Genomic DNA, 21,223 nt, shown 5'->3' on the forward strand with positions numbered 1-21,223 from the left:
CAAAACCATCTCCGCTAAAACTCCTTGCACTGGCGGAACTGTTTACCCGAAAACCGCAGGTGGTATTCATTTACTATCATTTATTCATCTGCAACCTTGATAAGGATGGAAGTAGTGAAAATCAATGCTGACAATGTTCTCTGCATTCTGCGTTCTTTTTCTGATCTTTGGTAGACAACAGGAAAAATAACAACAGGCCGTTCGTGCCGATATTTATATCTCTGCATACATGTGTGAGAGAGTCACGTCCGTGGCTCAGCCCAAGTATCTACCTACCTACCTACCTACCTGATAAAATTATAACACACCTTTTCCTCCAAGGAACTCCTGCTGGTATTAGGGATGTAGAAAGGTACCATTTCACACTCCACCCTGTATTTATTGCATGCAGACCACATTTTCTGACCGTACAAAGCATTGTGCTTTGTTCCAGGGCTATAAAAACACCTTTCTTTCCTCTTGTGATCGGAGGACCAAAATGGCCTATCTTTTGGAAAAGTTAAGTTTCTATAGGGACCCAGGTGGTGCTGTGGGTTAAACCACAGTCTAGGGCTTGCTGATCAGAAGGTCAGCGGTTTGAATCCCTGCAACGGGGTGAGCTCCCGTTGCTCGGTCCCAGCTCCTGCCCACCTAGCAGTTCAAAAGCACATCAAAGTGCAAGTAGATAAATAGGTAGGTAAACAGCATTTCCATGCGCTGCTCTGGTTAGCCAGAAGCAGCTTTGTCATGCTGGCGACATGACCCGGAAGCTGTCTGCGGACAAACGCCGGCTCCCTCTGCCTATAGAGTGAGATGAGCGCCGCAACCCCAGAGTCGGACACGACTGGAACTGATGGTCAGGGGCCCCTTTACCCTTTACCTTTGAGTTTCTATAAGGCAAGCATCCCCAAACTTCGGCCCTCCAGATGTTTTGGACTACAATTCCCATCATCCCTGACCACTGGTCCTGTTAGCTAGGGATCATGGGAGTTGTAGGCCAAAACATCTGGAGGGACGCAGTTTGAGGATGCCTGCTATAGGGGGTGGGTGCGGCAGTGTGGCACCTGTGGGTGCCTGCTTGCCCACCAATACCTCCAATGGTGCCCATGGATGGTCTCAGTAAATATTGCCCAAAGAACCTACAACGCATGAGATACTGTCCTATAGGCGACACAACACATACCGGTATATGCTTCTGCCAAAATATGCTGCATATCTTCTATAAAATCACTTCTCATTTTTGCACAAACCACTTGAAAAGCCCTGGGAGGTTTTGTTCTGCAAATCAATGCACATAGGTCATTCGTGTTTTCATAGCCTTCCCTCCTTCGGTGCTGGCATCATGGTCAAAGCCAGGATCGTATTATGAAAATGATAAGAACTTGGATGATGGGAAGTGTGGTTCAAAACATCTGGAGCCAACTGGGTTAGAGATGGCTGATATAGGTCAGGAATGAACCAACTGATGGATAAACAGGCCTGGGGGTGGGGAGAATAGTTGTATCTGGCCCCTGACAGCTATACCCATTTTTAATCCAGATATCGTAAAATGTGTGTCCAATGTTTCCTGGTGAATGTAAAATTTAAAAAGTTAAGAACAGAGATGTTCTCTAATTTAATGTTGCATCTCTCATTGGGGTGTTACATCTCTCATTTGTACCTTTTTGTATGTAACATTATATCTAAGCCCATATGTTCCAAAGAACTGTGAAGCTCTGAATGCTAGGTGCCATTAATGGTGCCTAAATATTCATGCGGTGATTCATTCACGTAGCAAAATGCATTTCTAGCCTCCGGAGAGACTCTGTTTGGAGAACAGGGAGGACCTCCCGAGACCAATTATTTGTGGTATATCTTATTTTGAGCATTTTTTCAACCTTCATTCGGATTTCGAATTGAGTTCCTGCCCCAGAAAGGTGCAAAATAAGACAAACAGGCAGACAGGCAGACATGGGTGGATACCTGCTCATTGATTCTGGATCTGCACAGAATGAGAACTGAAAAACTATTAGTAGGACCTGTCACGAAATGTTGCAGTACGGGATGCTCCTTTTCAGGATTCCAACCAACCACCACACCCTGTTTCAGAACACTCCATTCCATTCCTCCTTCCCATTTGTTTTCTAGTCTCCCCAACCACCTCCAATGGCCAGCCAGAATTCTGTGGGCACGCTCCACTATTTGGCAGCGGGATAGTGTCTGCATTAGGGTGTTTTTATCCTAAAATACTTACTGTACTTCGGCAAACCTTGGGGTATTTGCAAGCCCTCTGAGATCTCCCTCTTGAGTATGGTTGGTGTCGTTTTATCTCAATAAGGACTGGACTTGAAGGGTTGAGTTTGCTCCGAATACAGATGATTAACCTTAAAGACGATTTCTGAACTTTGTCCTCAGATGCATTTGGCAGAAAACTCTTTCTGGTTTCCGGTGTTGCTTGGTGTGTAAATGGAGTGGGCAGCCTTGGAGTGCTAGATGAAACTTCACACCTCTTTGCAGTTCAGGTGGCATCCTGGTTAAAAAATGTGCATTCTTCCAAAAGGAGGACCTTCTGAAATGTAGGCAAGGTGTTTCCGGGGTCAAGGTCAAGTCAGTGAGCCTGTAGTGCTCATAAGAAGAGCCTGCTGGATCTGTCCAATGGCCCATCTAGCTCAGCATCCTGTTCTCACAGTGCCCAACCAGACATTCACAGGAAACCAGAAAGCAGGACCCGAGCATAAGAACATTCTCCCCTCCATGTGGCTTCTAGCAACTGGAATTCAAAAGCATTCCTACCTTTGACTGTGGAGGCAGAAGATAGCCATCCTGGCTCATAGCCATTGATAGCCTTCCCCTCCATGAATTCATCTAACCCTCTTTTAAAGCCATCCAAGTTGGAGGCCACAACTGCCTCTTGTGGAAGTGAGTTCCACATCCTTAACTACATGAAGAAGAACTTTCATTTATCTCTCCTGAATCTTCCAACAAACATCTTTAATAGATGTTCTTGATTTCCAGCACTATGAGAGGAGAATAAACTTTTCTCTATATAAAAAAATGTTTTATAAATTTCTATCATATCACCTCTTACCTTTTCTCTTAACCCAAGAGTCTGAAATGCTGCAATCTTTCCTAATAGGAGACTTGTTCCATCCTTCTGATCACTTGGGTTGCCTTTTTCCAGCTCTACAATCTCAGATCTACAGGTACCGAGTTACGCTCAACATTAGGGGAGGGGCGTGCTGCGCTTTGCGCATGCTCAAGGCAACTGTCGCATCAGGTGAGGCTGACCAGGACTCTCCCGGTGCGACATTCATGCACCAGGCTGCACTGGTTGACCCAGGGCAACTTCCTGTCAGTCCACACAGCACACAGCATCCAGAGATGCTGGTCGGCCCAGGGCAACATCCCAACAGGCCGCACCATGTTGTGGTAACATTCTTCCAGGCCTCCTCTGCCCCCTCAAGATGGGGGAGGCTGAGCCTCATCCCAGCAGACATCAGAGGCCTCGGTCCCATAGAGTTGGTGCTCCTGTCAGGGACTGGGCAGAGGAGGAATTGTGGAGACTGCCTCTCAAGCAGCCTGACCCTTCCAGAGAAGAAGAAGGCCGCTCAGAATTACAACGGGTTTGAGGGAGATCACAGCTCAGAGGCAGATGAGGGGACAAGCTGGGAAATAATGGGAGAGGAGGAAGGAGCGCCAGAGGGGTGACAGCTGATGGACACGGTGTCTTTAGAAATCATTCCAGATCCCCTCCCCCACTCCCAGAACCTGACGAGCATTAAAAGCAGGAGAGCAAAGAAGCAGAGGGCACTTTTCAGCACTCATAGCTGTGACACATGGGAGAGGAAGCGGGTGGAGACTCACTCGGGGCAACGCCATTATTCCAAGAGGCAGCATTTCCAAGCCTCTCTCTGTGACTATTGAATAAAAAGCAGTTGGTAAGAACTTTTCCTTGCCATATCAGTTCCTGCTGTCCTGCTGCGAGGGCTGGATCCTCTGCCACCTGACAGCTCCTATCTGAAGTGAGACAAACAGAACTGTACATAGCATTCCAGATGTGCTCACACTGTAGATTTGTCTAATGACATTTGTGAATCAACAGTTTTAACTTCAGTTCCTTTCCTAATGATGCCTACCATTGAATTTGTCTTTTTCACAGCTACTACACACTGGGCCAACATTTTCATTAAGTATCCATTGTGACCTCAAAGTCTCATTTCAACTCTGTCACTGCCGGCCAGTTCAGACCCCATAAGTGTGTTCGTGAAATTAATTCCCCCCCCCCCTCCTCAACATGCATTTCACTTCATACTTGTTCCATTTGTTCACATCCCGTCAGGGAAAGGGGGTGGGGAACTTTTCAATTGGACATTTTCATAAGAACTTAAGTCCTCGTCGTAATACTGTTTCCTTAAATGCATGGCATTTCGCTAAGGCTGCATTGATATACGATCAAGAATATGCAGCGAACAGAAATGGCAAGTGTTCCACAGGGGATTCTCTCAATACACAAGCAAGTGACGTTGCTTGTCACATAGCGAACTCTGACATCAAGGCGAAGTGCATTTCAAGGAGATGATCCATATCAATGGCCGGCTGTGGAAACCAGGCAACTTCTAAAAGGGCAGCAAATAAATAAATTAGCATGCATTGAGTAAAGTCACCTCTTGAAGTCAGACATCAAAGAAAGTTGCTAATGGATGCGTACACGAGATGTATAAAGCCCTTTCTCCCAGACAAATATTGTTAGTCTCTTATTGAAATTATGTTGGCTTCCCTTCAAATTTGTGCAGAAGTTCATGGGAGCAGGACAAATTTTGCTTTGTTCAAAACTCCGTGGAAATCTAGTAAAAGCATGTGGTGTTTTAAAGTGTTTGTTACTGATTATCACCCCACTCAAAGTCTATGGGTCTTAATAGTGCTTCATTGGGGCAAGATTGTGCTCTGATTTCTTTGACAGTCTGCAAAAGGTCAGGGTATTTGTAGCTATGTTGGCCTTAAAGATTGTTCTTTAAAACCATGCAGCATCTAGCACAAGAGGCAGAAAAATAATTAAGGTTTTTAGGGGTTTTCTTTCTTTTTTTTAGCTACTCTTAAGGAAATTCACCAAAATCTAGACTTCCCACATACTTTGCCATACATCCAAATTTTCCCAGACATCTAAGTGATTTCCACCCAGAAACTGCTTCCGACTGCAGTATTCCAGCTATGTCCGGGAAATTCCGGACATTTGGCAACCCTAATTAAGTGGTCCCCCAAGACCTTCAGCAATTTTTAAGCGGTCCTGGGCTGCAATGGGGGGTGGGTGGGTTTGTGATTCACTGCTGTAGAGCAAATCTGAATTCATTCCCAGCAGGAGCTCTGCAGCTGCTGGGTGAGGCACGCACACTGCTAGAATAGCATAGCTGCCAAGTACCCCGTTTCCCCCGGGAAACCCCCGTTTTTACTTACCTTTTCCCAGTGGTCCCCCATATCACTTCGTCTCCCATTTTTCTCCGTTATTTTCTCCTGCCGGCGGCCATTTTTTTCTTTCTAATTTGCCCTTCTATGGGCACAAAAATGCAACTTCCGGTGTCGGCCAGTTTTGGTGCCCATAGATGGGCGGAGAGACACCGGAAGTTGCGCCGACGCACTTCCTGACATGCGTACAAGCGACTTTCGAAGTGGCCGGCGGCCATTTTTAGTGCCCATAGAAGGGCAAAGCGACACCGGAAGTTACGGCAAGTTTTCCCTTTTCTCGCGAGGAAGCCTATTCAGCATAATGGAATTTCCCTTAAAAAAAGGGAGAACTTGGCAGCTATGATCCCATCCTGTGCTTGAAAATAAGTCTACTTTCTCGTTCTCTCCAGCCCGGTAATTGGGAGGGACACAGTGGCACACATCCTCCGAGAAACTCATTTTACACTCCCTTAGACTTTCCAACTGGCTTCTTCCATCAATTGTGCCTTAAATAAATGTAGTTTACCCCAGTGATAGCTCTACTTCCAGCCTGTCTAACGTGCATGAATTTCCTCTTCATTTCCTTTGGCAGCCCTTGGGGCTTTGTTCCTGTCATCCTCCCCGCTCAACTTCATCATTCCCTTCCATTAGGACGAGGGCGGCTTCTCCTCCTGCTTCCCTTCTTTGGCTGCTTTCTCTTGCTGCTCCGGCTTTCTCTCTCACACATTTTTGCAAGCCCACTCTAGAACTGACTCTGCAACGACAAGGCGCTCTGCTTTTCAGGCTTGCGAACAGAAGAAATTGATTAAATGATGATGGTAATGTTGGCATGTATCTATGAAAAGAACATACACAATTGTGCTAGATTAGGGAAAATATAGATAGGGGAAATTTGCTTGACAAAAAAAAGTGGATATTAGGATATTAGGAAACTGGCATACAAAAATGTGGATATAAGAAGAAATTTGCACTAAAATGCTAATGAATTTTCATGAGGAATCATAGAGTTGGAAGAGACCACAAGGGCCATCCAGTCCAACCCCCTGCCAAGCAGGAAACACCATCAAAGCATTCTTGACATATGCCTGTCAAGCCTCTGCTAAAAGACCTCCAAAGAAGGAGACTCCACCACACTCCTTGGTAGCAAATTCCACTGCCGAACAGCTCTTACTGTCAGGAAGTTCTTCCTAATGTTTAGGTGGAATCTTCTTTCTTGTAGTTTGAATCCATTGTTCCGTGTCCGCTTCTCTGGAGCAGCAGAAAACAATCATTCTCCCTCCTCTATATGACATCCTTTTATATATTTGAACATGGCTATCATATCACCCCTTAACCTTCTCTTTTCCAGGCTAAACATACCCAGCTCCCTAAGCCGTTCCTCATAAGGCATCGTTTCCAGGCCTTTGACCATTTTGGTTGCCCTCTTCTGGACACGTTCCAGCTTGTCAGTATCCTTCTTGAACTGTGGTGCCCAGAACTGGACACAGTACTCCAGGTGAGGTCTGACCAAAGCAGAATACAGTGGTACTTATTTTAAAAATGCAGACTGGTGTGGAAATGGGTTTTCTCTCTCCTCGCTCAATCCTTACCCTGTGAGGTAGTTTAGGCTGAGAGGTAGTGACTGGCCCAAGATCACGCAGTGTGGGGCTATGTGAGAATTTGAACCCTGGACTTCCAGTTCCTATTTCAACACTCTAATCAATGCAGTGCAATGTCTTGAGATCGCTTGCAAAAATGTTCATCTATCCCAGGCTTCCTCAACCTCGGCCCTCCAAATGTTTTGAGACTACAACTCCCATCATCTCTGAGCACAGGTCCTGCTACCTAGGGATCATGGGAGCTGTCGGCCAAAAACATCTGGAGGGCCGAGGTTGAGGAAGCCTGATCTATTCCTTTCTCTTGCCCTCACTTGCTCTCGCTTTCCCTTGCCTTAACAAGCTCTGAGTGACATCATCACCACAGAGCCCAAACAGATTGGCTATGCAGGGTCATCCTCTTCATTCCATGCTCCCTGATTGGATGGTGCCACTCATGGGGCTGAGCCAGGAAGAAGGAACAAATTGAATCTGCTGGGGAGAAACAGCCGCTGCCAGCACATAAAGCAGTGGTACTGACCAGGAGGGTGGGGAGCGAAAATTCCTAAAATTCCTAAAATTCCTAAAATTCCTAAAATTCCTAAAATTCCTAAAATTCCTAAAATAAAATGGCTTCAGTTTTCAAGGTAAATGGCTATATCTCATCTCAAAATCAGCATCTCAAAAGAATATTTGACACGAGCATAAGAATCATGATTTCTCGAACCATTTGCATTCAGGGCCATCGCCATTTAAATCAATGGCAGCACTTGGAGACGCAGGCTGCCTAATGCCATCGTGCAGTAAATTCAATTTATTGAATGGGGCGAAGCAGCGGATGGCGACGGGGAGTGCTGCTGCAGGTTAAAAATAAAATAGCCATGCTCTGGGAGTTTTTGGCCAGGCAGCAGTAAGACAATAAAGATTTATCTGCAGATCCGTCATCCCAAGCAGGGCCGCGGAGCATGCAAAGCAAGAGGATTTATTGATCGCTACGAAATAGCTTACTTAACGCTAAAATGCACAAGTGGCCTTGCAAGATGTATGGTCCTCCCATTCCAGTAAAATGGCTGCAGAAGAGCTTGGCATTGATTTGCATGGCCAGCGTGGCAAAGGAAGCCTGCAATCCACCAGGAAGGAAATAGAGGATGTTGTAAACACACTTCCCTTCCTAACTCTTTTATTTTGCCTCCCTTACACCTCCATCATTAGGCTCAGACCCAGAAACATATTCTCCATACAGGTTCCCCCCCCCCACTATAGCTCAGTGGTTGAAAACATGAACAACCATTGAGCTATAGTCTAAAACTGTATGAGGAACCGGGTTTCCTGGTCCGATCCTAATATGTCCATCTGTCAAAGATTCTTTAGCTGAGATTCCTGCACTGCAGGGGGTCAGACAAGATGGCCCTTGGGTGCCCCTTCCAACTCTACCATTCTCTCATTCTGTGTTTTGCATGCAACAGGTCCATGGTTAAATCTCTGACATCGCCAAGTTGGGCTAGGAAAAGACTCCTGTTTGAAACTCAGGGGAAATACTCCCGGCTGAGCTGCTGCCAGTCTGTGTAAACAATACTGAGGTAGGAGGGCAACAGTAAGGCAGCTTCCTATGTGTCCCTAATGGGGTGGGGGAGAATCTGTGAATCTGTTGCAGGCTCAGCCCCCACCTCCTCCTCAGCTGCCCATCCTACATCCACAGTGCTTTCTGCCTCTTCTTCCTCTCTCTCACTCAAGCCTGTTGCTTGTTCAGCATCCAACTATTCTGCCCCTGCCCTTCAACCTGTCTCCAGCATCCCACCACCACTCCCCTGGGTCGGAGCCTTCCTTTTCTTAGACTTCCCTAGGCGGTTCTCCGGCTGGAGGGCTCCCATCCCACTCCTCAACATCCAGCCAGTCCCCAACAGCCAGTTACTGTCTGACCAGCCAGTTTACATCACACCACATTGCTCGTTCGACTGCAAAAAACCTCCTGCAGCAATTCAAAAGGCAAATTACAAAAGAGCGGTGATTGCAGGTGAAAAGGCCTGTGGACGAGCCCCCGGCTCCCTTCCTAAATGGTGAAAGCCCGCTGTCTTTCCGACAAAAGGTTAGCAACGGGAGAAGACCCGACTGCTGCTAACCTCCCCAATTTATCTGAGATGAAAATTAAGGCCTTTCAATGACAAACTTTGCGGGAAGCTGCCCTCCATTTCGTGTTTGGCTCAGGTACACTTTTGACACAGCTGCAAGGATATCGGAACTAATTGGCATGCCTAAACAAGGCACACATGTGCGAATCTATTTTTATTTTTTTTTAAAAAGAGATTCACATTTTCCCCAAGGAAAAATCGTTAAGGTGTTTATCCAGGTGTTCTCATTGGCGCAGGTGGTGGCAGGGATTTGGGTCCTGATCCAAACAAACAGAAACCTTTTGTCGAGAGAAAGTGCAGAGAGAGGTGTTTTTCTCCCGATCTTCCTATGGCTTTAACTCCAATGCAGCTGAATCTTGGAAGACTCTGGACAGACGAAAAGAAAGGACTTCTTCATGCAGCACGTAGTTAAACTAGGGGACCTGCTCCCACAGGAGGCAGTGGTGGGCATCAACTTGGGTAGCTTCAAAAGAGGATTGGGGCAAAATCCTGGAGGAGAGGGCTTTCCAGAGCCGTTTTTCCTATTGGGCTTAGTGATGCATTGTGTCACGGTCCGGTCGGTGGGCGGTTGAAGCCCTGGCTGAGGACGTCAGGACCAGAGGCAAGATGGTGGTGTAGAAGCAGGAACAGGTGCAGGGCTGAGGGTCCAGCAGCAGGCAGACGCAGGGTCAAGGAGCAAGGCAGAGGCAAAGGTCTGGGAGTCAAGGAGCAAGGCGTCGGCAAGGCAAAGGTCCAAGGGTCGAGGATCAAGGCATTGGCAAGGCAAGGGTCCAAGGAGCAAGAGGCCAGAGGCAACCAGGCAGGGATAGCGTTGCTGTGGCAAAGAGCTGAAGGGAAATGCTGAGCTTTTATCCTTCCCAGCTCCTGCCACCAGGTGCAGTGAGGTATCAAGTGGCCTCACCTGAGTGTTCACTCCTTGCTTCTCCAGCACAAGCTGAGGCCTCACCTGAGTGGCCACTCCTTGCTTCTCCAGCACAAGCTGAGCCAGGCCCCAGTCCTGCAAAGCACTACAGGACCCAGAGCCTGACTCCTGCCCATACTCCTGACACGTTGCGCCCTGGCCTCTGAGGGGCGCCCCAGCGAGTGGGGAAGTTGCGCGGCTTTGCTGGCGGCCTCCCCGTTCCCTGCATGCCTGCTAGCTGTGCCCCGTCAACCACATGGCTGGCGGGCATGCAGCTTCCTTCCCAAGCCTCCACAGTCACAGAGATGAGAAAAAGAAGAGTTGCTCCATCGTCTGCGGAGGCCACTTCCTGGTTTCCATTTTCCACAGAGCGTCCAGCAATGGAAGAACATGGCTGCACTGAGGCAGCACTGGATGTTGAAATGTTGCACACACACCCAGAGCCATCTCTCCTGTGCCCCCCCCCACACTATGCCACTGCATGGGGAATCAGGCTGTCAGTGGCTACTAGCCAATAGAAAATAGGGCTGCCAAGTGAGCAGCAATCTTCCTGGATCTCACACATCCCATGGACTTTGGCATGTTTTATGCAAGGACGAATCCACCCATATTGCATACCTTCCAACTCCCGGTTAGAAAAATCTGGGATCAGCAGCGCCGGCAACATAAGTCGCTTCCAGACATGAGTAAAAGCAACTTCTGGTGCTGACGCTGCCCGATTTCTGGTGCCCAGACATGGGCAAAGCGGCACCGGAAGTTGCTTCTACGCATGTCCAGACATGCTCAGAAGCGACTTCCGGTGCCGCTCTGCCCGATTTCCAGTGCCCAGACATGGGCAGAGCACCCGAAATCGGTTCTGCGCATGTCCAGACTGTCCAGGTTCTGTGCATGTCCAGGTTTAAAATACGGGGGTTTCCCGCGAAAAACGGGAGACTTGGCAGCTATGCCATAGTGTAGCAAAGGAGCAGTAGGACAGAGGTGGTCTTCTGTTTGTCTGCTGCATCTTCTCCTGATTTTGCCAATCTGATCTACTGCAGAGGAAGGACGGGACCACCATTTATGGCCAAGCACAGCTAAATACAGGTTTATTTGCTGAGATAATGATATCCATTTTCATATCAGTAACTGCAAGGGAAAGATGAAACCAAATATACCAAGGCTGATTCTCCCTGATAAATGTACAGCTTAGCTGCGCTGAAAACCTATTAGCTGGTTGATAGGGATTCTCCCTCCCTCCCCAATCAAACGCCACATGTGATTTTGGGGGAAGAAAATTCTTGCAAACTTGGAAGTCCATAAATAATCTACATACACATCCCAAGCGGGCTCAGATATTCTTCTATCATTATTCTGTCCCCTCTTTATTAAGAAAGGAGGAAGCAATTGGAAAAAAACATTCCTGTTTACCCATGCATTTGGCAGCTGAAAGTTTCTGTTCCCGCCAGCCTTGAAACTATTGCTGTGAGATCGATTTGTTTTTAGTATGCTATAATTTTATTTCTAGCTGCATTGTTTTAACTCTAACATGCAGATAGATGGTCAAAGCTAGGGGGAAATATGGGAGAATCGTACATCGAAAATGTTGTCTATAAAATTTTATGATTTGGCATAATATTTGGCTTAATTGATATGTATGTGTATAATTTGAAACAATTGAAATAATTGAATTGTGTTTTAATTGGAAAATTTAATAAAAAGTATTCTTAAAAAAGAACATGTTGTCTATAAGAATCAAAGAAAATTATTATAAATTAGTTTGGAGATGGTATTTAACACCAGTCAGATTAAAACAAATAAACAAGGAATATTCTGTGTTATATTGGAGGGGATGCCAGGAAACCGGGAATTATGTTCACATGTGGTGGGGGGTGTAAATATGCACAATTTTTCTGGCAAAGGGGGTTTAAGGAGATAACAGAAATCACTGGGTTAAAGCTGACCGAAAGTCCAGAGGTAACATTATTCTCAATTTACGATGGGGTGGAAGGTTCTCAAGCTATGAAGGACTTGCTCACAAATTTATTGACAGCTGCATGAATTTTGATTGCTAGGAAGTGGAGGGCGCAAGCAGAATATAAAATGGAAGAATGGTATAAAGAGGTGTGGGATATAGCTATTAATGATAAATTAACAAGTGCCATTAAGATAAGATGGGGAGTATGCAGGAGAAATTATTTTGAGGCGATATGGAAGGTGTTTGTGGAATTTGTACTGTTAAAACGAAAAGAGGTCAAACCATCGCAAGAGTTGTTGAAATTTCCGGAGTTTGGATAGTTCCAATGGAATGGTCTCGGTGGTGGGGTGCACATTTTTAATCTTATTTATTTATGATTATTACTTTGTCAAAATAAAAAATAGAAATAGAAAAAACAAAACAAAACACTAACTTGCATACCACCCAGGGCTCTTTTATTATTTGTAGCAATTACAATAATGACAACTAAAAAGGTAAAGGTAAAGGGGCCCCTGACCATCAGGTCCAGTTGTGTCCGACTCTGGGGTTGCGGCGCTCATCTCGCTCTATAGGCCGAGGGAGCCGGCGTTTGTCCGCAGACAGCTTCCGGGTCATGTGGCTAGCATGACAAAGCTGCTTCTGGCGAACCAGAGCAGCGCACGGAAACGCCGTTTACCTTCCCGCCGGAGCGGTCCCTATTTATCTACTTGCACTTTGATGTGCTTTCGAACTGCTAGGTGGGCAGGAGCTGGGACCGAGCAACGGGAGCTCACCCTGCTGCAGGGATTCGAACCGCCGACCTTCTGATCAGCAAGCCCTAGACTCTGTGGTTTAACCCACAGCGCCACCTGGGTCCCTAATGACCACTATGAATATTTTTTTTTTTATTATTATTCTATAGAAGTTCACAAGCGCATTGAATACTGCAAAAGTTTTAGTTCATTGATTGATGTCTGTCTGACTTGGGAGACAATGGAGGATTGTGCCTTTGGGGGAGAAGTGAAACTGTTGGAAGCTCACAGCGCCTGCTGGAATGCAATGATGCTGAGCTGGACAAGCATATTGGGAAGGCAGCTACAGCGATGGCTCGCCTCTCCAAAAGGGTATGGGAAAATGTGATGCTAATGTCCAATGCCAAGATGAAAGTCTACCAGGCCTTCACCTCTTTTTTTAAAAAAAAAAATAATTTTTTTATTTAGCTTTACATATAAATTTACAAAACAAAAATCAAAAATGTTAACAATATTATTGCAATAAATCAATAAATCAAAATAAGCAAATTATCCAAAAAAAAACTAAAGTGAACTCTCACCAACACCCTCCCACCCCACCCTACATCCACCCTTTTGTGCTTCCAGCCATTTTTATCTTGTGCCTTCCCTCCCCCCCCCCTGTTCATCTGTATACCTTTATCCCTGCTATTTATATATTCAATTTTATGGGCCTTCATAAATCCTTTGAGAGATCGGCGTTTTCCACAAGATTTCCTATATACTCTTTAAATTTTATCCAATCTTTATCTTTTTCATTTTCACGGATTCCTTTAATTTCTGCGGCTTTCGATGCCATATTACAATATGCTATCATTTTTGTTTGCCAATCCTCTTTAGTTGGCATGATTTTACTTTTCCAATTTTTCCCTATTAATAATCTAGCTGCTGATGTTGTGTACATTAAGATGCATCTGTCCCTCAGTAGAATCTCATCCTCTAACATTCCCAGTAAGAATAGCTCCGGTCTTTTCTTAAATGAATATTTAATTATCTTTTTCAATTCCTTATATATCATTGCCCAAAATTTCTTAATTTCACTACATTCCCACCATATGTGTATGTATGAACCTATATCATTGTGGCATCTCCAGCAGCTATCATTAACTCCTTTATACATCTTTGCAAGCTTTTCTGGCGTTAAATGCCATCGATATTGCATCTTAAATAGATATAAATTTCACAACTAGTTATGATTTAAAGGAAAATCTATTTACCAGGCCTTCACCTCAGTGCCTTCCACATGCACTGTGTCAGCTAATTTGGGGCATCACATGGCAGGACAGAGCCTCAAACAGAGATGTGCTCTACCAAGCCCACATTCCCGGCATGTTTGCATTCCTGTCTCAGCAACATCTACACTGGCTTGGCCACGTTGGCAGAATGGAAGATGACAGGATCCCCAAGGACATGCTCTACGGGGAGCTGGCTTCAGGTACCAGGCCCATTGGCAGACCAACTCTGCGCTACAAAGATGTCTACAAGTGTGGCATGAAGGCTGGCAATATCAGCCCCACCATGTGGGAATCCCTTGCAGACGACCACAGTGCCATTATTGGTGCTTCATTTGTGCATAGGTGATACAAGGTGTGACCAGAAAGTTCCGTGAACTGTCAGAGAAATAGGACAGCGAGAACTATTCGGACATACTATCGGCATCAGAAACCATGAAATGCTCACAGTTGTGTACGGAGATGAAGCTGTAACTCGAAAAACAGTGTATGAGCAGGCCCGTCCTAGCCATAGAGGCTAGTGGCACGGAGAACCACGGCGCCAGGCACTGGAGGGCGCTGGAGGGCACTAAGTGAGTGCATGGTTCCGGCGATCTGGCCAGGACTGCGCTCCTTCTCCGAGGACTCCACGCTGCGCCTCCTTCTCGTTTCCCCAGCGCTGGGTTCACTCAGTCGAGCTTCGCCACCAGCGCGCACACAGCGCCCAAGCAGCTCTTGCTGGTCCTGCGGTGCGCACGCTGGTGGCGAAGCTTGACTGAGCGGAACCCAGCGCTGGGGAAACGAGAAGGAGGTGCAGCGCGGAGTCCTCAAAGGTGGCCTCCCGCTGCTGCCGCAGTCCGCTTGGCACTCCCGGGCCCTTGGAGAGGCTCTGGAGGGGCGCGCTGGAAGGACCTAGCGCCAGGGTGCTGGATGGGCTTAAGACAGCCCTGTGTATGAGTGGCTACCATCGAAGATGACCCTCGGTCTGGCAGACCACCGATGAGCAAAACGGTGGCAAATGTCAACAGAGTTTGTGAGTTATTGATGCGGGATTGGCGTTTGTCCATCCAAATGATGGCGGAAGAATTGCATTTCTGCATGAAATTGTTATTGAGGTTACTGAGTTGTCCCACCCTCCATATTCTCCCGATCTGGCCCCACCAGATTTCTTTATTTTTCCAAAACTGAAATCCGCACTGAAAGGGCACAGATTTCCCAACATTTCACACGTCCAAGCTGCCGTGGCGAGGGAACTGAAAGCAGTACAAAAAGAGGACTTCTCCAGAAGTTTCCAACTGTTCTACGAATGTTGTCAACAGTGCATTGTATCAGAGGGGGCCTACTTTGAAGGCCTGTAAGGTATGGTATGTCCCAATATTTCTTGCTGTCCGATTTCTGTGATCTTTCACCGAACTTTCCTGTCACATCTTATAGTATAGTGATATCATGATCTTCTATGCATAAGAAGCAACATATTGAGCACTGCAGGAAACATTCAGCTAAGTTTTACTGGGTAGCATACCCATTGTAGCATACCTACATCTATAACCTATAACCCAGGCATAGGCAAACTCAGCCCTCCAGATATTTTGGGACTACAACTCCCATAATCTGGGATGGGATGTTAAGGCAGCCCTGTTTAGGGAAGCTTTTAATGTTTGATGGATTTCTGTATTTTGGTGTTTTGTTGGAAGCCGCCCAGAGTGGCTGGGGGAACCCGGTCAGATGGGCGGGGTATAAATAATTTATTATTATTATTATTATTATTATTATTATTATTATTATCATCATCCCTGACCACTGTTTCTGTTAGCTAGGGATGAATGGAGTTGTAGTCCAGCATAATTTCAATAAGAGACTAACAATATTTGTCTGGGGGAAGTGGCTTTATATATCTCGTGTACACATCCATTAGGGACGCGGGTGGTGCTGTGGGTTAAACCAGAGAGCCTAGGTGTTATGTACTGAGCTGAATCCTAGAACAATAGGATTCAGAATCAGCGGGAGCTACCCAATCCAACTCCAGGTGGAAGTGAATCCGCAACCTGATTGGCCTGCTGGAGCAGCCAATCAGGCGGCTGGCAGAAGTGAATCTGCTACCTGATTGGCCTGTAGGAGCAGCCAATCAGGCTGCAAGCAAAAGTCAATCCACAATATAATTGGCCCACAGGTGTAGCCCTGAAGTAGCCAATCACGCAAGGCCCATTGTGTAAATAATGTATATAAGCAGATGGTTTTGGGAAAAGAGCCATTCGTCTTCTCTTCTCCTCCTTGATGACTATGAGCTGAATAAAGAGCATGAAATTCACTCTTGACTCCGAGTATATTTCACTGGCGACGAGGATGGGATCCTGCTGAGCTGACCGCCACCACGCACTGCACCGCAGCACCGCCACCTGCTGCACCGCTGCATCGCACCGTGCATCCAGGCTTCAGCTCCAGGACCCAAGGAACCCAGAATGTGAATTTCACTAGGGCTTGCCAATCAGAGGGTCGGCGGTTCGAATCCCTGTGACGGGGTGAGCTCCCGTTGCTCGGTCCCAGCTCCTGCCAACCTAGCAGTTCGAAAGAACCTCAAAGTGCAAGTAGATAAATAGGTACCGCTCCAGCGGGAAGGTAAACGTGTTAGGATTCATTCCCCGTCTGCAGTCATAGGGTTATTGTGTATCATATGACTGTATGTGTTTTCATTCCCACAGAGTGGAAGTGACGTAGACAGGCTGTTTACGTGGGACTGTTGTTCCTTTGTTCTTTCTCTTTACTGGCTGTGATGCCAGAGAGAGGGAGCCATGATGTAGAGCTCCCAGTTTCTTTATATGTAAATAAAGCAGTTAAGCCTTATTTACTGACTTGTGTGTTGTTCATCACGCTTGTGAGAGCAATCGCATATTTGGCCTGTGGGACCAGTCTGACAACTGTCCCCCGGGACGGCCAAATTATTGACAAAACGGTGTTTCCGTGTGCTGCTCTGGTTCGCCAGAAACAGCTTTGTCATGCTGGCCACATGACCTGGAAGCTGTACGCCGCCTCCCTCGGCCAATAACGCGAGATGAGCGCCGCAACCCAATAGTCGGTCACGACTGGACCTAATGGTCAGGGGCCCCTTTACCTTTACTATAACCTCTCCTTTCCACACATATCACGCATCACACGGAGAGGCATTTTGCTGGTTATATAATGGTAAAGAAAGGGGGCAGGCCATCAGGTTTGATTGCCGTTTCAGTTTGGAGAAAACAGTAAGTAAACTTTTGGATGTGCCTCTTGCCTTCCCCCCTGACTGATCCAATCCATCAATTATATACAGTAGTTGCACTGCACAGCCCATTGGCTCCAGAAGAGAACCATTTAAAGTCAATTGACCTCCTCTGGAGTAAATGGGCTGTAGATTGCAGGCACATCAGTGTCTCTTTCTTGAGCAAAGAAGAACAGCTTTTTGCGCTGCTGGGGAGGCGAACGCCAAACAGACAGAATTTCAGGCGCGTCACGTGTGATGCAGAGGAGGAAAGGGGCAATTTGTCAAAGATGACAAACGGAATATACAGGGTGGGTCCCGGTTTCTGTCAGAAAGGCATGCATCTATGTGTTGCTTGGATCTAAGGAATGCCGGCCTTTAAAAAAAAAAAAAAAACACCTTTGCAGAGATAAAGCTCAGTGGTAGGAAAGAGAAGAAACATCCTGGTTCAATTACTTTTTAGCTTAAAGAAAATGCAAGTGAGAGGTGAGGTGATAGAAGTTTGTAAAATTATGCTTGGCATGGAGAAAGTGGAGAGTGAAAAGCTTTTATTCCCCCCCCCCCCTCTCACAAGACCAGAACTCATGGACATCCAACGATGCTAAATCTTGGATGACTTGGGACAGATAAAGGAAAGGATTTAAATTGCTAGTTAAATTGCTGAACTTGCTCCCACGGGACGCAGTGATGGCCACAAACTTGAATGGCTTTGAACTAAACAAATTCATCAAGCAGAGGGCCACCCACAGCTTCTGGCCATGAGGGTTCTGCTCTGCCTCCAACTGTTTGGCCTCCTTCCAGTTTCTAGAAACCGCTGGTGGGTGAAAGGGCTCTTGTGCTCAGGGTCTTCTTGCCGCTTTCCAAAGGCAACTGGTCCACCACAGTGAGGACAGGATGCTGGAGATGAGTGCCTGGGACCCCCTGGAATCTTGCATAGAGTGGGGAGGGGGTCAAAGCCCATTACGCTCCATAGAGGGTAATGGGGGTTGCGGAAGAGCTTGAAGAAATCAGGGAGGGGGTGGGCTGTAGCTTAGGCTGAGTCATGGGGGCGTGTAGCACTATTTTGATTGACAGACTGACCACTACTTAAGCCCAAATGCTTTCGTTTCCAGCTCACTCTTGGCAAGCCTTCGAATCTCCCGCCCGCCCGCCACTTTTTCTATAGGTCTTAGCTGACATTGCTTTGCCTGTTTAGGGGTCGCCTGCATTCAGGGGCCCAGCAGGAATTTTGCCACTTGGCTGATTGGCTGTTGCCATTTGGTTTTTGCCTATTGCTGAGCAAATTGTCACAACTTGTTAGGTTGGCCGTTAGGCTTTGGTTAAAATTGGTTATAGGAGGGGCATGGCATTAAATTGCCTACCCCCCTATCTTGCTCCTCATAGAAGTATTCCGTTAAAGGAATCCTGGGGCTCAGGGACTCTAGTCCATTCATCCTGCCATGGGCAAGGATAGTGCGGCCATTACAGAGCCGAGCCTTGGGGAACATTCCTGGGTTGAGAGGAGAGTGTCTGTGAACAGTACCTCCACTCCCTTGAGGTGTTTACTTGACTTACCTACCCTTAGGTAAGTCGGAGCTGGTCCTGACCCAAAGGGGGTCAGATGGAATTGGTCCTGCCCAACCTGGGCAGATGGAATGGTCCTGACCCAACATGGGTGAGATGGAAATGGTCCTGTCCCTTAGAGTGGACAGATGGATTAACCAAAGCCTAAGCCAACACTCAGAATTAAATTGTATTTTGAATAAAGTTGTGGCCAAAATTAATGCCAAAAACCCAAACCTAAAATATCGTGTGAGTTGTGAGTTATTAGGAGGGATTTCTGGGAGCTTCGTGACGCAACCAACCTTTTGTTACAAGTGGTTACCCAGACCTCATTGCTGGCTGAGAAGGGTCCCCCATGACTGTTTCAGGGCCCCCAAAATGTAGGTCTGCTGCTGCTCCCTAGTGAGGGGTGCCTGTCTCCATTATTACGAACTTTCAGGAGGGAGCTGGAAATGCTTCTGTTGACCCAGGCATTGGGTGGCTGAAGGGATGCTGTTCCAGGCAAGCCTAAAATGACTGGATGGACTCATGTTTTCAACTGCTTTCGGGATTCTTATTACGTTTTAACTGATTTTAGATGCTTTTCATCGCAATTGCCTTGTTTTGATCTGTTTTCGAACATTTGCATTGGGGTTTTTTTTTGTTTTAAATGGTGGCTTTGTGGTCCACCTGGACCAGCTTGGGGAGGAATGGCATGATATAAATTCAATAAATAAATAAACAGACAGGGCAATTTTAAAGCAGAAAAATAACTGGAGGGGAAAGGATTAAACGGGCTCTTCTTGGCTACTTCCCCTCTACTCTTGACTAGCAGCATCACCAGAATGATTGTGATTTTTTTGGGGGGGAGCACCCCGAACCTCCACGAAACATGTCGTCTGAGCCCCAGAACAAAGCCTACACAAAAGTGTGGCGATATTTTTGCGTTCCTGGGATGGAGCTTCCTATTGTCCTAATCATCCTCGTGTCTGAAAATAGATTTGGGGTTGAAGTGGTTGAAGTTTCCCTTCCATCTTATGCCATAATTGTTTCTCCAGGCAGATGCAGGAACATCTGATTTCTTATGGGATTCTATAACCATGACAACTGCTTCCAGGGACCTTTCTCTCCCCCCCCCACCCCCCGAATCTTCCAGAGTTGGAATCAGAACTGCTTTCCTTATAAAGGGCTATGTGAGGAAATGAGTACAGGTGAGCTGACATTTTAAACAATTTCCTTTTTTATTTTTCAGAAATTCTCCTAGGCTCCCAAAGCTATTAAAATCTTCTCTCTCTCTCTCTCTCTCTCCCCCTCTCCCCCTCTCCCTCTCCCTCTCCCTCTCTCTCTCTGTTACTGTAAAGAAGGATAACACCAACTTTTTTTAAAAGGTCTGTTAAGAAGGGGGGGGGGTTGCCCTGTCGTGTTTTCTTTTTTTAATGATTCATTTTTAACAATCCTGAAATGGAACCGTCACTGCTTAAATCGCAAGGCCCTGTAAATGCTAATGATGACATTTCCTACAGATGGCATCTTTGAAGCCAGCTCTTTTATATACACTTGAACGTTGGCAATGCTTCACAAGCGGGAATTGAAAGGGATTAGGGAGAGCTAAAAATAAATCCTGAGGTAGTGATAATTTAGGTTAGTTAGACCTGGTTGTTTTTATCTCACGTGAAGAAAAGGAAAAGAAAACCTCATCAAGGGCCAGGAGGGCAGAAGCATCTCTTGCAATTGCCAGCTTCCGCAACGAGTTTAAAAATGAAGTGCCAATCAGCAAGATTCCATGCCAAATTATTTTAATTTGTGCCTGTCTTCACCCTCAATAAAAATGGAGACCTAGCCATTGCAACCAGCACATCGCTGCAAGGGCAACCCCTCGCACATTGTTATGTGCAGTCTCGAAACAGCAAGAGACTTCAGGGGAGCTGGCAGATAGAATCAAAGAATCGTAGAGTTGGAAGGGATCTCAAGGGTCAGTCTAACTCCCTGCAATGCAGGAATCTCAGCTAAAGCATCCATGACAGTTAGCCATCCATCCTCTGCTCTGAAACCTCCAAGGAAGGAGAGTCACAGAATCTTAGAGTTGGAAGGTACCCCAAGGGTCATCTAGTCCAACCCCCTGCAATGCAGGGAACTCAGCTAAAGCATCCATGACAGATGGTCATCCACCCTCTGTTTAAAAACCTCCAAGGAAGGAGAGTCCACCACCTCTCATGGGAGTCTGTTTTTTTGCCAAACAGCTCTGTCATAAAGTTTTTCCGAATGTTTAGTCGGAATCTCCTTTCTTGCAACTTGAAGTCATTGGTTTGAGTCCTACCTTCCAGAGCAGGAGAAAACAAGCTTGTTCCCTCTTCCACGTGATAGCCCTTGAGATATTTGAAGATGTCTATCGTATCTTCTCTCAGTCTCCTCTTTTCCAGGCTAAACATACCCAGCTCCTTCAACCGTTTCTCATAAAGCTTGGTTTCCAGACCCTTGATCAAGGGTCCCCAAAGTAGGGCCCGGGGGCCGGATGCAGCCCAACCTAAATCCGG

The sequence above is a fragment of the Zootoca vivipara genome, chromosome 1, assembly GCF_965207765.1.
Source record: "Zootoca vivipara chromosome 1, rZooViv2.hap1.1, whole genome shotgun sequence".
NCBI lineage: Eukaryota > Metazoa > Chordata > Lepidosauria > Squamata > Lacertidae > Zootoca > Zootoca vivipara.